This window comes from Accipiter gentilis, chromosome 15 (assembly GCF_929443795.1).
Source record: "Accipiter gentilis chromosome 15, bAccGen1.1, whole genome shotgun sequence".
Taxonomy (NCBI): Eukaryota; Metazoa; Chordata; class Aves; order Accipitriformes; family Accipitridae; genus Astur; species Astur gentilis.
Window position 1 is genome coordinate 20,677,523 of NC_064894.1, and position 11,791 is coordinate 20,689,313.

Below are 11,791 nucleotides of genomic sequence, written 5' to 3' on the forward strand. Positions count from 1 at the left end.
ACTGGCAGGGAAAAGGCAGCTGCCTGCGCCGGGACGTGAAGGGGCACAGATGGAAATTTTGGCAACTTCAGCACTAACCAGGCCTGCCTGAACAGTGGGAAAACATAACTTTTTGTCAAAGATGCGACACTTCCCAAAAACACAGGTGCTTAATTTTTCAGCAGGGGTTGAAAAAGGGCCATCCTGCAACCAGCATGGCTGCTGCCATTCCTGTTCTCACAAGCGGTGTGTGGAAGTACTGGCAAATAGCACATTTGCACATGCATCGAGGCTATGTTGGCAATAACCGCAGTCAACGGGAGAAGGCTTGAGAGGTTCCAACACACTGCTGTCCCTCATTTTTTAAAAGAGGTCAGGGAAGATTTCCCAGCAATTCACAGTAGAGGCTGAAGGGGTGAGGAGCCACTAATCCTTGCCGAGCCCCTGCTGCCTCGGTGCCTACTTCAGACACAAAGTTGTATTCTTGTCCTATGCTAGAGGGGTCAGATGTCAATTGCTTAGAGATGCATGCAAGCAGACATCACCTTCCGCTTCAAAGCCAAGCCTCCTTACCTCCACCGTGCCAAGCTGCAAGCTGTCATAGGTCGAATGGCGCTCTGTGCAGGAGAACCTGGCGCAAGGAAGATTAGGTGATGCTTTCTACCTCCAGGGCTGGCTCGCGCCGTTCAGCTCTGCAAACTTCAGCCAGCACAAGCTCACCCAGGAAAGGCACCCGAGACTTAGCCTGGGCTCCTGAAGTGTTGTCTCTCATCCCGTGCTGATGTTGTCCCACCACTCACTATAAAATTCTGCCTAGCACCCTCTCCTAGGGCAGGGCGACGCAGCCCTGTGTGCCAGCCAAAGCCCAAGGCCCAAACATCCGTCTCCTGGTGCTTCAGAGGCACCCGCCAGCCATCGCTTCTGGCCACAAACTGCTTTCTGGAGCTGGGGATTAAACACGACTGGCTGCCACGAGAGGTAAGCCAGCGCCCCAAAGCAGAAGCCCAGCAGTGGGGCAAAAAGCTGCAGTCACTGGGTGGGTGAGGAGAACCTCCCCAGCAGGGAACCCCTGCAGCTGGCAGGGGGGAACTCCAGCACAGGGCACGTGTGGACTTCTGCTCCTTTCTGGTGCCAAGGCTTGGGGCAGAAACCTGTGCCCAGAGCATGGGGATGGGTGGCACTGGTGTGTGCATTGAGCAGAGATCTCCAAAAAGAGCTGCCTGACCCTCTGGGAAAGGGAGACGGGCGCTCGGGTCTCCCTGCCCCATGAGCTGGTGGCCAGGCACCTTGGTGGCACGTGGTTGCGGTGGGCCTTCCCTCCTCCTCCTCTCTGGCTTCGTGCGGGGAGATGGTTGGGATGCCAAACCACTTAGGTAGGTGTGACCAAATAGTCCTATTGAAGGGAGCCAAACCAGTATGACTTCCTTATTGTGCAATGATTAATAAAGGCCTTCAGCTCTTTTTTTTCCATTAATTGTGAATAGGCAAGTCCTTGATCATTTCCTTATCCAAGGACTGAGTGAGATTCCTTACAGCATTCCTGCCCCAAAGTGGCTGCACGGCGCTGGGAAGAGAAGCAATTCCTGCAATATTGAAACCACGCACAGCAAAATCAAAGGCTGAAAACCTCTTTCCCGGTTCGCCCGCGCTGAGGACTTCGCTGTCACAGTGTGATACCAGGCTGAGGGTTAGGGAGACCCCAATGTTTCTGCCTTTACCAGTTGAGTTTTATATGGTAAATCCTAACTTAAATGAGCAAAGTGGAGAATTAGCTTTTGGGCAGGAAGAAGAGTGCGGCAGGCAGCAGCCCGTACAGGATTTCTTGGATATTATAGTCTCAGTTCCCAGCTTCCCTACAGCTTTCCTAGGGCAAAACTTTCTGAATGAGGACTGTCCCTCTGTGAACCACAGGAAACATTTGCTTTACCCTGTCCTTAGTCTACATTGTGTATTCAGATGGCCTGTTGTTTTTTTAAAGGACAGGTCCTGTGAGTCTTTACAGACAAGATCTGCTCTTCTTGTCTGCCTCAAAGCCCCGTGCAGAAGTTCTTTAGTAAGCAGGGAAGGCTTGGTTCCTTCTGGCCTCGCTGGGGCCATGTCCCCAGGCGGGGACCTAGTTAACCAGGCTGGGTGGCGTCCTCGAGAGGTCTCACTTTACTCACAACCGGTCGTGAAAAACCAAAAGTTAAAAATGTTGTAGAAACTGCAACCAGGTGCGAAAGGGAGCAAGGATACATGAAAAGTGAAAATTTGCCTTTTTAATAAGCCGTTACAAGTTAGTTGGGTGTTTAGGAGGGAACACGCGCTGGTGCTTATAGTCATTCGGAGAAGATTCTGTATGTGCGTGTGTGCATGTGTGTGTGTTTTTAATGAGACCAGAGGGTGCAGAATGGGGCTCCTTTTCTAACCTATATTGCAGCAATTTGTGCATGTCTGTAGCTGTGGGTGTTATGTGCTTTCTACTCTGAGTGGTAAGTTTCAGTTTGATTCTGCTCTCGAGAGCTGCAGGGACAGTTTGCACTAGCCTTATCAATGCAGAATCCAAATAGCTTCACAGCGTGCCTGGCCCCCTGACACTGCAAACTGAGAAAATACACTTTAAGCACAGAAAAGCGAGTGAGGTGACGACCGGAGGGCTTTTTCTCATCAGAGCATCCCAACCTGACAAAACCCTCATGCCCTGATCAGCAGGGCAATAAGCCGCCTCGAGAGCCGCAACTTCGGCACCGCCCTGAGAGGCCCCGGCCAGGACTCCGGGGAGCAGAGCCAGAACCTCAGGGCTGGGGCTCTTTTCCTACATCCCCACTGCCCTAAAAACCCTGCAAACCCCCTCCGGCCCTTTGCACCAATGCCCCAGCACTGGGGGCCCAGACTGGCCGCTGCAAACTGGGCAGGTGCAGGAGGTGCTTGCCTGTCCCCATTCCTCCCTGGGCTGGCCCTGAGCAAGACTGGCCGCGAGCCACTGACCAAAATTGTGCCCATAATTAGAGATGGCAGCAAGGGTGGGGCAGGGCAGGTACTTCCACGGCCCTTGGGAAGCGGCTCTAGTTTGGCTCCAAAGACTCATGGCCTCAACAGTAAGCCCTGTGCCCAGCCATGCAGCTGATTTCCAAATGAGTGCTGCTATCCTTACATCTGTTTGCTAAAAACGCCCACCTTTTAGACTACACACCAATATCCATGCTGCCTGTCCTGCTGTCCCCAGATGGGCTGTGACTGAGAGGTGCTCCAGGTCCTCCATCCCTGTGCCTCCTGCCTGGGGGTCCTGTGTGGCCACTGGTCCCACAGCAGCAGCCCTGGTGTTCCATCACCCTTGAGAAAAACCTGTTCCCTGCATAGAGAGACCCTACAGCAGCCTTAGCAGTTACTGCTGAAATCTGCAGAAAAATGACCCCCCCCGAATCTGGAGCCATTTGTGAGGAGTTCAGCTCAGTTCCCCAGGGCCACCCGGGTTCCTCTCACCCTCCTTGGGTGCCACGTGCTGCAATTCACTGGGACCCTTGTTCGTAAAACAACTGAGTATATCTCAAATGAAGTTATGACCTACATAGCAGCTAAGAGCGACGTGCATATTTCCTCCCTCCCTCAGATCTGCTTGAGGTTTTTAATCCCCCCCCCCAGATACAACATTCAGGAATGACTGTGTTGTTTTGCTGCACAGTCACTTGTCTTGCTTGAGCTCAAAAAGGAGCCCAGGAGACAAGGTAGAACAGTGGCTGGAGGTAGAGCTCCCTCTGCCCGGCCACACACCAGGGGTCCAGGCTCCTCTGGGGCAGGGGCAACGCAGTAGAGGCCCTTCTGCTGTCTAGAGCAGGATCATCCCTATTCTGCTAGCAAGCATCCGACAGAGAGGCAGGCTGAGGAGTGAAGGGTGCAGACCACACTGGAGGCACGGTGCTTTCCAATCTCCTTCAAAATCTCAGCTACTTGTCCAAATTAAGGAGGCCAGAAAACAAGGGCCCTCCCTGACCCTCAAATTCACCCTCCTGAAGCAGCATGCACCCCTGCAAAACACTCTAAGAGCCTTGTCAGATATGAACATCCCAAATCTCAGCCCTTTGCCACTGGTCTCCTGCCCGCCAACTCCCTCTGCACCTGTTAGCTGCAAGGGAACACCTCAACCCCATGTGGGTCTGACTCCAAAAATACACTCAGGGATGGACCCAGCCACAGAGTTCAGCTACAGGTTCTCATTTCCCCCAGACTGTTGATGCCATTCCTAATGGATTTCCTTTTTTGAAACTAATTTTCAATGAAATTGTTTAGATTGATCTAAACACTAAGGCAGTGGTGTGCATCAACACAGAGGAAGGTATCCAAGTTTAAGCTTATCTTAAAAAAACGACTTTTTTTTTTTTTTAATCTAGAAATTTCAGTACTTCAAGGCCAGAGCTAAGTTTTGCGGCAAGGACAGGGACCCAGGAGCCAAGACAGCTGGGTTCTGGTTTTGGTACCTCCACTAACTGGTAGCAAAGTCTGGAACAAGTCAGTTGACCTTCCCATACAACGCCCAACTCATTCATAGAATAGGTACAAGACTGGTGCAAGTTGTGGTGTAAGACTAATATTTGTACCTTGTTTTGAGATCCTCTGATATGTAACAGCATGTATTTTTGTTGTTCGTAGAGAGAACAAGTTGTTTGTAGTCCTATCTGCAATATCGTAATATTTAGAAGTCCTCACTTATGGGCTACGACTACCCTGAACACAACAAAAACTCTCTCTGCCCCAAGGAGCTTACAAACGAAGCACTATTAAAAACCCAAAAAACCACAGTGGCTAGGTGCAGAGCTTAAATTTCCATTTTCTCTCAGCATTTTCCCACGAGGGGATTGCATGTGAGAGCACACAACAGAGAGTCAGATCACGCCCGGTTCAGTTGCTCTGGCATGCCATTTGGCAATACAAGAATGACATAAAGTAAAGTGAAACCTCTTCACCTCAGCCTAAGTGAAAATGTGAAGAGCAAGGGGGGTGAGGAGGAAGGGGGGATATTGATCCGTATCTACTCAACAGTCAGACCAGTGGTGTGGTGGCAACAAAAGACATGCCTTTGCTTTTTCAGTAACTAATAATCTATAGAGAACCATTTCCTTTTCTGCTGTTAAGATAACACATTCGCCACCTCAGCTGCATGCAAATAATTCGTGCCTCTGCTTAACTAATTTACCTCTCCAGTGCAGACAGAAGGGCAGAAACCTCCCACCAGCATCGACCGATGTGCAACACTGAAAAGGAGCCAGTTCACCCAGAACTTTCTGAAATGTTTAAATCGTTAGAGGAGAACTGCACCAAACACTCTGCAGGAGAGACATGGCTTCATGAGATTAGATGGGTTGTTTTTGCTGGTCTTGGGTCCTGCCTCTGACCCACATGTGGGTTGCAGGCTAGAACTGACATTATCCAAAGAAAAGCATTTGATATCTCTGCACATAGACCACAGCTGGTCAACAACTCATCCCAGATTTAAACACAATGTATTAGCTCTCATCTGTTGCCAGAAACATTACACGCTAGTAAAAGCCCAGGACCCAGAAGTGTGCTGAAACTGAGTGGGCCTTCACTTCACATTGCCTGGAAACAAACAGGTATCAGGTTGGACATGTGTCTGTATCTGATGGAAACCTTGTTCTAATCAAAACACTGATGCTACTCTCACTTGCTCGCATACGCACACCTCTCTCCCTGCATTAATACAACGCAAGCAAGGTTGCAATGTCAAGCACCAAAAAGTTATGAAATGCCAGAATTAATTAAGCTTGTCCACACGTAAGCTTCAGGAGCAGTCCTTGCTTGCAGGATCACACACTGGTTTTCCCACGGGACTTTTACCTCGCTCAACACACAAGGTGGGAGATGTCTGTCCTGCACAGGATGGGGCAGGGATGCCCTCCCTCTCCTCCTGACTCCATTGCTGGCCGCACGGCTCTGGCCTTTGTGCTCCCACCCCACTCTCCAGCTGGGGCCAGTTGCTCCTCAGTGCTTTTGATGGGCCCATCGGAAGGACGGCTGAAGCCTTCACCTGTGTCACTCAGCATCCTTGTGGGGGAGGAAGGTGGTATCCCTATGCATGACAGAAAAAGAAACAAAATTCAGGAGCTGCAAGTCAAATATTCTGTTTGGGTGCCCAGATTTTCCAGGGCAGTTTATCCCAACTGAAGCGTAATTTGACTATAGCATAGTTTATCCTAACATCAGGGGTCGTTGTGGATCCTCAACACCTTCAAGCCGAGCACCTGAAACCTGAGAGTACTATACTTCACAGCCTGTGAAAAGTCGGATTAAGTGACTTGCTCCATGCTATGCACAAGTCCTTGGGTAACAGCCAGTGAAAAACATGTTTCCCCCAAGCAGCACCCAGCTCCCTGGCTGAGACGACCCATCCCTCTACCCCACCCCTTTCAACAGAGACCACCACCAAGGTGTGGGGTTTAGAGATTAGAGTCTCCTTTGGTTCTCAGTGCCAAAGGCCATGGGGAAAGGTAGCATGCATCCTGTAAAGACCACATTGTTATGCGCATCCACAGGGGCCCGACTCAGCCTTAATTCTGGCTTTTCTCAACCTCCGAGTGTCCGATCTTGCCACCTTGGTGCTGTTCTCACAGGCTGCCTGGGCAAGCTCCCGGGTTTTGGAACGCACATGCACTGGCAAGATTTGTCCTGCTCCATGGCTGGCCTGAGGTACGTCAGTACAGTGCAGCAGGATCGGCGTTTTCCATGAATCAAGCCACCAGCTCTGCTGCCAGGAGCAGCCTGTCACCCATTATGTAGACTAGCATGGGCAGGTGGTGAGCCCCACGCTCTTTCTCTCCATCTCTGTTACCTTTCTCATCCTCCCCTTCCCTGTGCTCAGCCCTGTCCTCTTGCCTTCTTGGTGAGTGTCTGTGGGGCTCCCAGCTCCCTGCTGCTGCTGCCAGCCCTGCCAGAACGCTGGCCACAGGGGAAGGTGGCCACTGGCTTCTTCAGCTGCCCCAGAGGGAGACTGTCTGGTGGAGGGAAGCAGTGAAACGCTGTCTTCTCTTTGGAAAACTTGGTGCCTTCTGTGTGAGGGGACCTATGCAATTAAGGGCAAGGGTGAGATGAAACACTAAGAGGAAAAAAAAAAAAAAAAAAGAACAAAAAAGAACATCTTGTCACAGTCCGTAGATGCAAAGTGAAACTATTTTGATAAATTCAGCTCTCCCACGTTGAAAGGCCCAGAGTTTCTCATCTCTGACTTTACTCTGAGGCATGAAATTTCACCCATGACTTGACAAACTATAACATCCACAATGCTTTGTGGCTCCTCAGAAGCCTGCTGCCACCCTGCCAAAGCTCATCTTCAGTGTTTTCCTGGGTTGATATTGCCAAATTACTCCCTTTTTTAGGGTTTTCCTTATTTTGACACATCTTTCTTTGCTAATACTTCTCCCTGGAGCTGAAAATCCGGTGATGTGGAGCTGGTGCTCTTGTTAGCACAGTGACATCTCCATGGCTGGACACAGGCAGCCAGGGAAGAAAATAACTGGGCCCACACTAGCAAAGTATCCCGTTTACTGGCAAGTGATCACCCCCAGCTTTCCCGTGGATGCTGAGAAAATTGCTAGGCCACTAATGTATACAGGAGCCATCTGCCTTCAGCCTCCTCATAGGGACTCACCTATGTCAGCAGAGGGGAGATCCAGTTTGGCAGCCTGATTTTGGACAGTCTTCATCTACAACCCACGTAGTGGACATTTAAATCAAGATTGGTTTATGTAGAAGAATTTTAAATGTGGAGAACTGTGTTTAAGCATGATCTTATGAAAGCTCAGTCACATGCTTGACTTACTGAAGTTAGTGCAAAAGGATAATAATTCTATATTCTGCCTTTGAAAAGATGCAGTGGTTTTGCTCTATTCTGCTTTAGTAAAAAACCAATCTAACCACAGAGATGAAGGAATCGGTAAATGTTTCAGTCTGGACCGAGCATCTTTCAAAAGGAAATGGTCTACCTCAATTAAGTTGCAGAGGGGTTCAAAGGAGTGGAGGACACTCAGTAGTTTGTATCATACAAGGAAACAATCAAGGATTAAAAATCTATTATTCTGGGATTACTGTATGAATTTTCCTCCTAGCATTATGAAAGGTTTCCGTTTCCCTGTTGACAGATCATCTTCTACAATGTTGTCTAAATACGTAGTACCTTATCCACTTGCTGTCACAATTGTCGCACCTTTGATTCAGGGGAGGTAAGAAGATAGGTCAAAAAAGAGGTAGCAGGTGATTGTACCACCTGTGAAATATTCATGCCTAATATGTTGTTTGCCAGAGTTGATGCTCAGATACTTAAGATATGTTTCCTGATTACTTCTCTTTCTCCCTCAAGGCAATTTCTTCTTTATCCTTCCTGTATCATCTTGGTCAGTTTTGGCACTGACACATGTAGGAGCCCGTATATGCTCTGCCGTGTTTCAGGGATAACTAACCTCCCTCTCTAGAATGATTTCAAAAAGCCAGGAACAGGGAAGAACAAAAACAAAAGCCAAATGAGATGCTTTGGAGACCTTTTGTCCTGGTACACATAGGAATTAAATTGTGTTTGTCTCCTCTCCCTGCTCTAAAGACAGAGGTGGCATTAACAATGCAGAGTACATCTCTCTTCAAGCTCTCTTGCAGCTTTTAAAACATAGAGAGCAAATGGCAGATTTACCTTTCATCTCCTTTTGAAACTTAAGTTAGGCCTTATTGGTAACAAGTGAAATCAAACTGGTTGTTGCTGTTTAACTTCTCTGTGCTATTTCCTCACATGAATTAGTCATGATCAACTCTCCTTGGCAGTTGTCCTTACAAAAAACAGAACAGAGAGAAGGGTTAAGCACTCCCATACAATTTACCCAACAAATTTGTCATACCCCTTATATAGAGTTGTCCCTCCAGTTCTGCCTGTTCCCTAACATATCTGGCAGTTTGAACAATGTTGGCAATATTTGAGCAATTAGGCATTCCAAGTGGAAAGGTTAATATACCTTACCCTCAAATGCAGGGTGTGTTTTGCCTTGTGCCTTCAACCATCCTTGATGAGCATCGATTGCACAACAGCTGTGAAGTAGGAAGGTCTTCTTTCAATTTCAGTATGGCCTGGATTGTTTTGGTTTAGTAAAAGGCCAGTAGTCCAATGACTACGATGGGACAAACACACCTCAACGTGAGTGCTGTCGAGGCAGATCACCAAGAGGGAACTTCATTGCTGTTACCATTTTCCAAGCATTAAATGCTTTGCTCATATTGGCACTGGTGCAAAACCAGGTAAAAGATAACCCATAAAAGAAACCCCTCTGATGGAGCTTGGAGTAGGCCTCTCTGATTTGTGGTTTATTTCCCCCTCTTTTGGTTGAGCAGCATTCGGATCTCGGTTTCTTTTTTGGCCAGTTCTCAGAGACAGCGCTTTGTTTGTGGTCCAAGTCCAGTGGGAAGCTCTGGGTGGGAGCTGGCAGGGCCAGACAAGTCCTGCCGCCTTGCGCCGCGCGGGACCTGCAAGACTGCAGTCCACCGGGACAGGGACAAAACCGCCTCCTGAGCCAGCCAGCCCAGGAGACGACATCCTCAGCCCAAACCTTCGCCGAGATGGAAGCGCAAGCGCACGTTGCGAATGCCAGCCCCACAGAGGAGCAAGCCCAGGTTGCTGGGAGGCCACCAGCTGCCGGACCAGGTGCCACAGCCCTCCTTGGCCGGCAGCAGGGCACACCCAGCGGCCAGCCTGCCCGCCCTGCCCGGCAGGGATGCTTGGCTGCATAGTCAGGACCTGGCTTAAGTAAGAAAAACAAATGTAAGCAGCAGAGAAGGAAGTTTTGCAGGTCGCAGCCCCCACCGGTGCTGCCCATCCACCCTGAGCCTTCACAGGAGGTCCACGGCATGGGTGGATGAAGGAGGTCAGGTCTGAGACGCCCGGCTGCCCCGGCTGCAAGACCTGAATGGGTCTGAACGACCCAACCTGTGCTTGGGTGCTCCTGCAAGGCCCCACAAACCTCACCGGGGTCTCTCATGTGGCAGCCCCGTACTGGTAAAAACTGCTGAGAATTGGGCACTCGGCCTCTCCACTTGTGGCTGGCGGTATTTCTCTGGCTGGGTGATGTTGATGTTCGTAATGAAGCTTTGGCAGAGAAAAAGAGACATGTTGTAACGATTAGCAGACTTCACATTTAGAATTTATCTCAGGAAAGGACAAAGGATAACTCGTCTCGATGGGGTTTTTGTGCAAGTTTGGGTCTACACTTTCCATTGTAGCGCCAGTCCTGGCCTTCACCATTGTCTTCCTCTTACCCAGAAAAACTTGATCGTGAAAATAATGTTAGCTAGAAAATAATGGAACTGATAAGTCATTGCAGGCACATGTGTGTCTCATTATACATCAGTTCGGTTTCACTATATATTTTACACTATGTAACATAAATTTCACTATGCGCCACAAGTATTTCAATATGTGATAGTCAGAAAGTGGCAGTTTACACTAAAAGTTTCAGTATGTGGTAGGATATTTGAAATACTATAAATTCTCCTCTTAAATGAAATGCACTGTGTAGATTAGTAAGAAATGCAGTTGGTTTAGTTTACCCAATGTGGTTTTCTTTCAGAACAGTATTTAGTACTGTGCTGTTCAATTACCATGTTTATTTTTATCATACATATTAATGGATGATTAAGTGAAAATTCATTAAACATACACCACACAGGACTTGGGCAACCCGAGTTCCGTTTCTTAGATCTTTTACCTCAACTCAACTTATACCATATTAACAAACACACTATATTTACAAAGGCTATATTAATAAACAAAACAAGCTTTTCTGTGTGAGGCTTGTTATAGGCTTGGGTTTTTTTAAATGAATTCTCTTTGAGCAAGTAAAATTGGAGGGACCTGAAATCCCCTGTAAGGGTGAATTGTTAAAGCAAGGCGCAGGTATATCAAGGGTCTGCACTGAATCGCCATTTATTGCAGATGATCACTATTTCAGTTGTAACCAGCAGCAGAGGAATCTGCACTGCCAGCATTGTGCTGCTAATCACGGCTTTGAATCTGTTGATCAGTTGACCCTACAAGTATCATGTTAATCAGGCCTTTTGCTAGTAAACCCCATCCCAGTTGCTGAAAAGGGGTATTCACTGTGATACTACTACACCAAAAAGCTCTGTCGTATATTAAGAGTTACCAGGTCACCATATTTTCACGACATCCCTCAGTGCCAGAGGGTACATATTACCTTTGAAAGATACTTGCCACGAACTAAGACCATATCAAAAACAATCACATGGCTTAGTAAAACCAAGGCACACCTGCAGTTAGGACCATCTCCTGCAATCCTGGACAAAGCTATACTAATGCTTCCAGACTGGCGTAGCAAAGCAATTTTGCCACATCCAGTACCCACCATCAGAAATGCAGAAAGAAGAAAAAACATTAGGCTAAACTGTGGTTATGAGCTCTCCCTCATACTCTTCTCCTCTAAATGCAAGCTACGCCAAGAACAGCTCCATGCAAAGCTCTGTTTTATTTAAAAAAACAGCCTCAGCAGAGAGCACGGGGCAATGCTGAACTCCAGTCGAAGAGAGAAACATCAGCCAGTTACCCCTGCTCTGGCTTCTGCCCCTCAACATATAATCACACAAATAATTTTCTAGCAATTTTTAATGGATAATTTCAAAATGCTAATGATCTGTACCCAAGTTCAGTGTTTAGAAGAAATGGAGGCCTCATCTACCCTGTCTCGCACTCCAAAGACAAAGGGTGACCCTGCACCGGCGTGACTCTGGGCAAGCCACTTAAAGAGTTACAAAGGCCCTGGATTAATTAGAA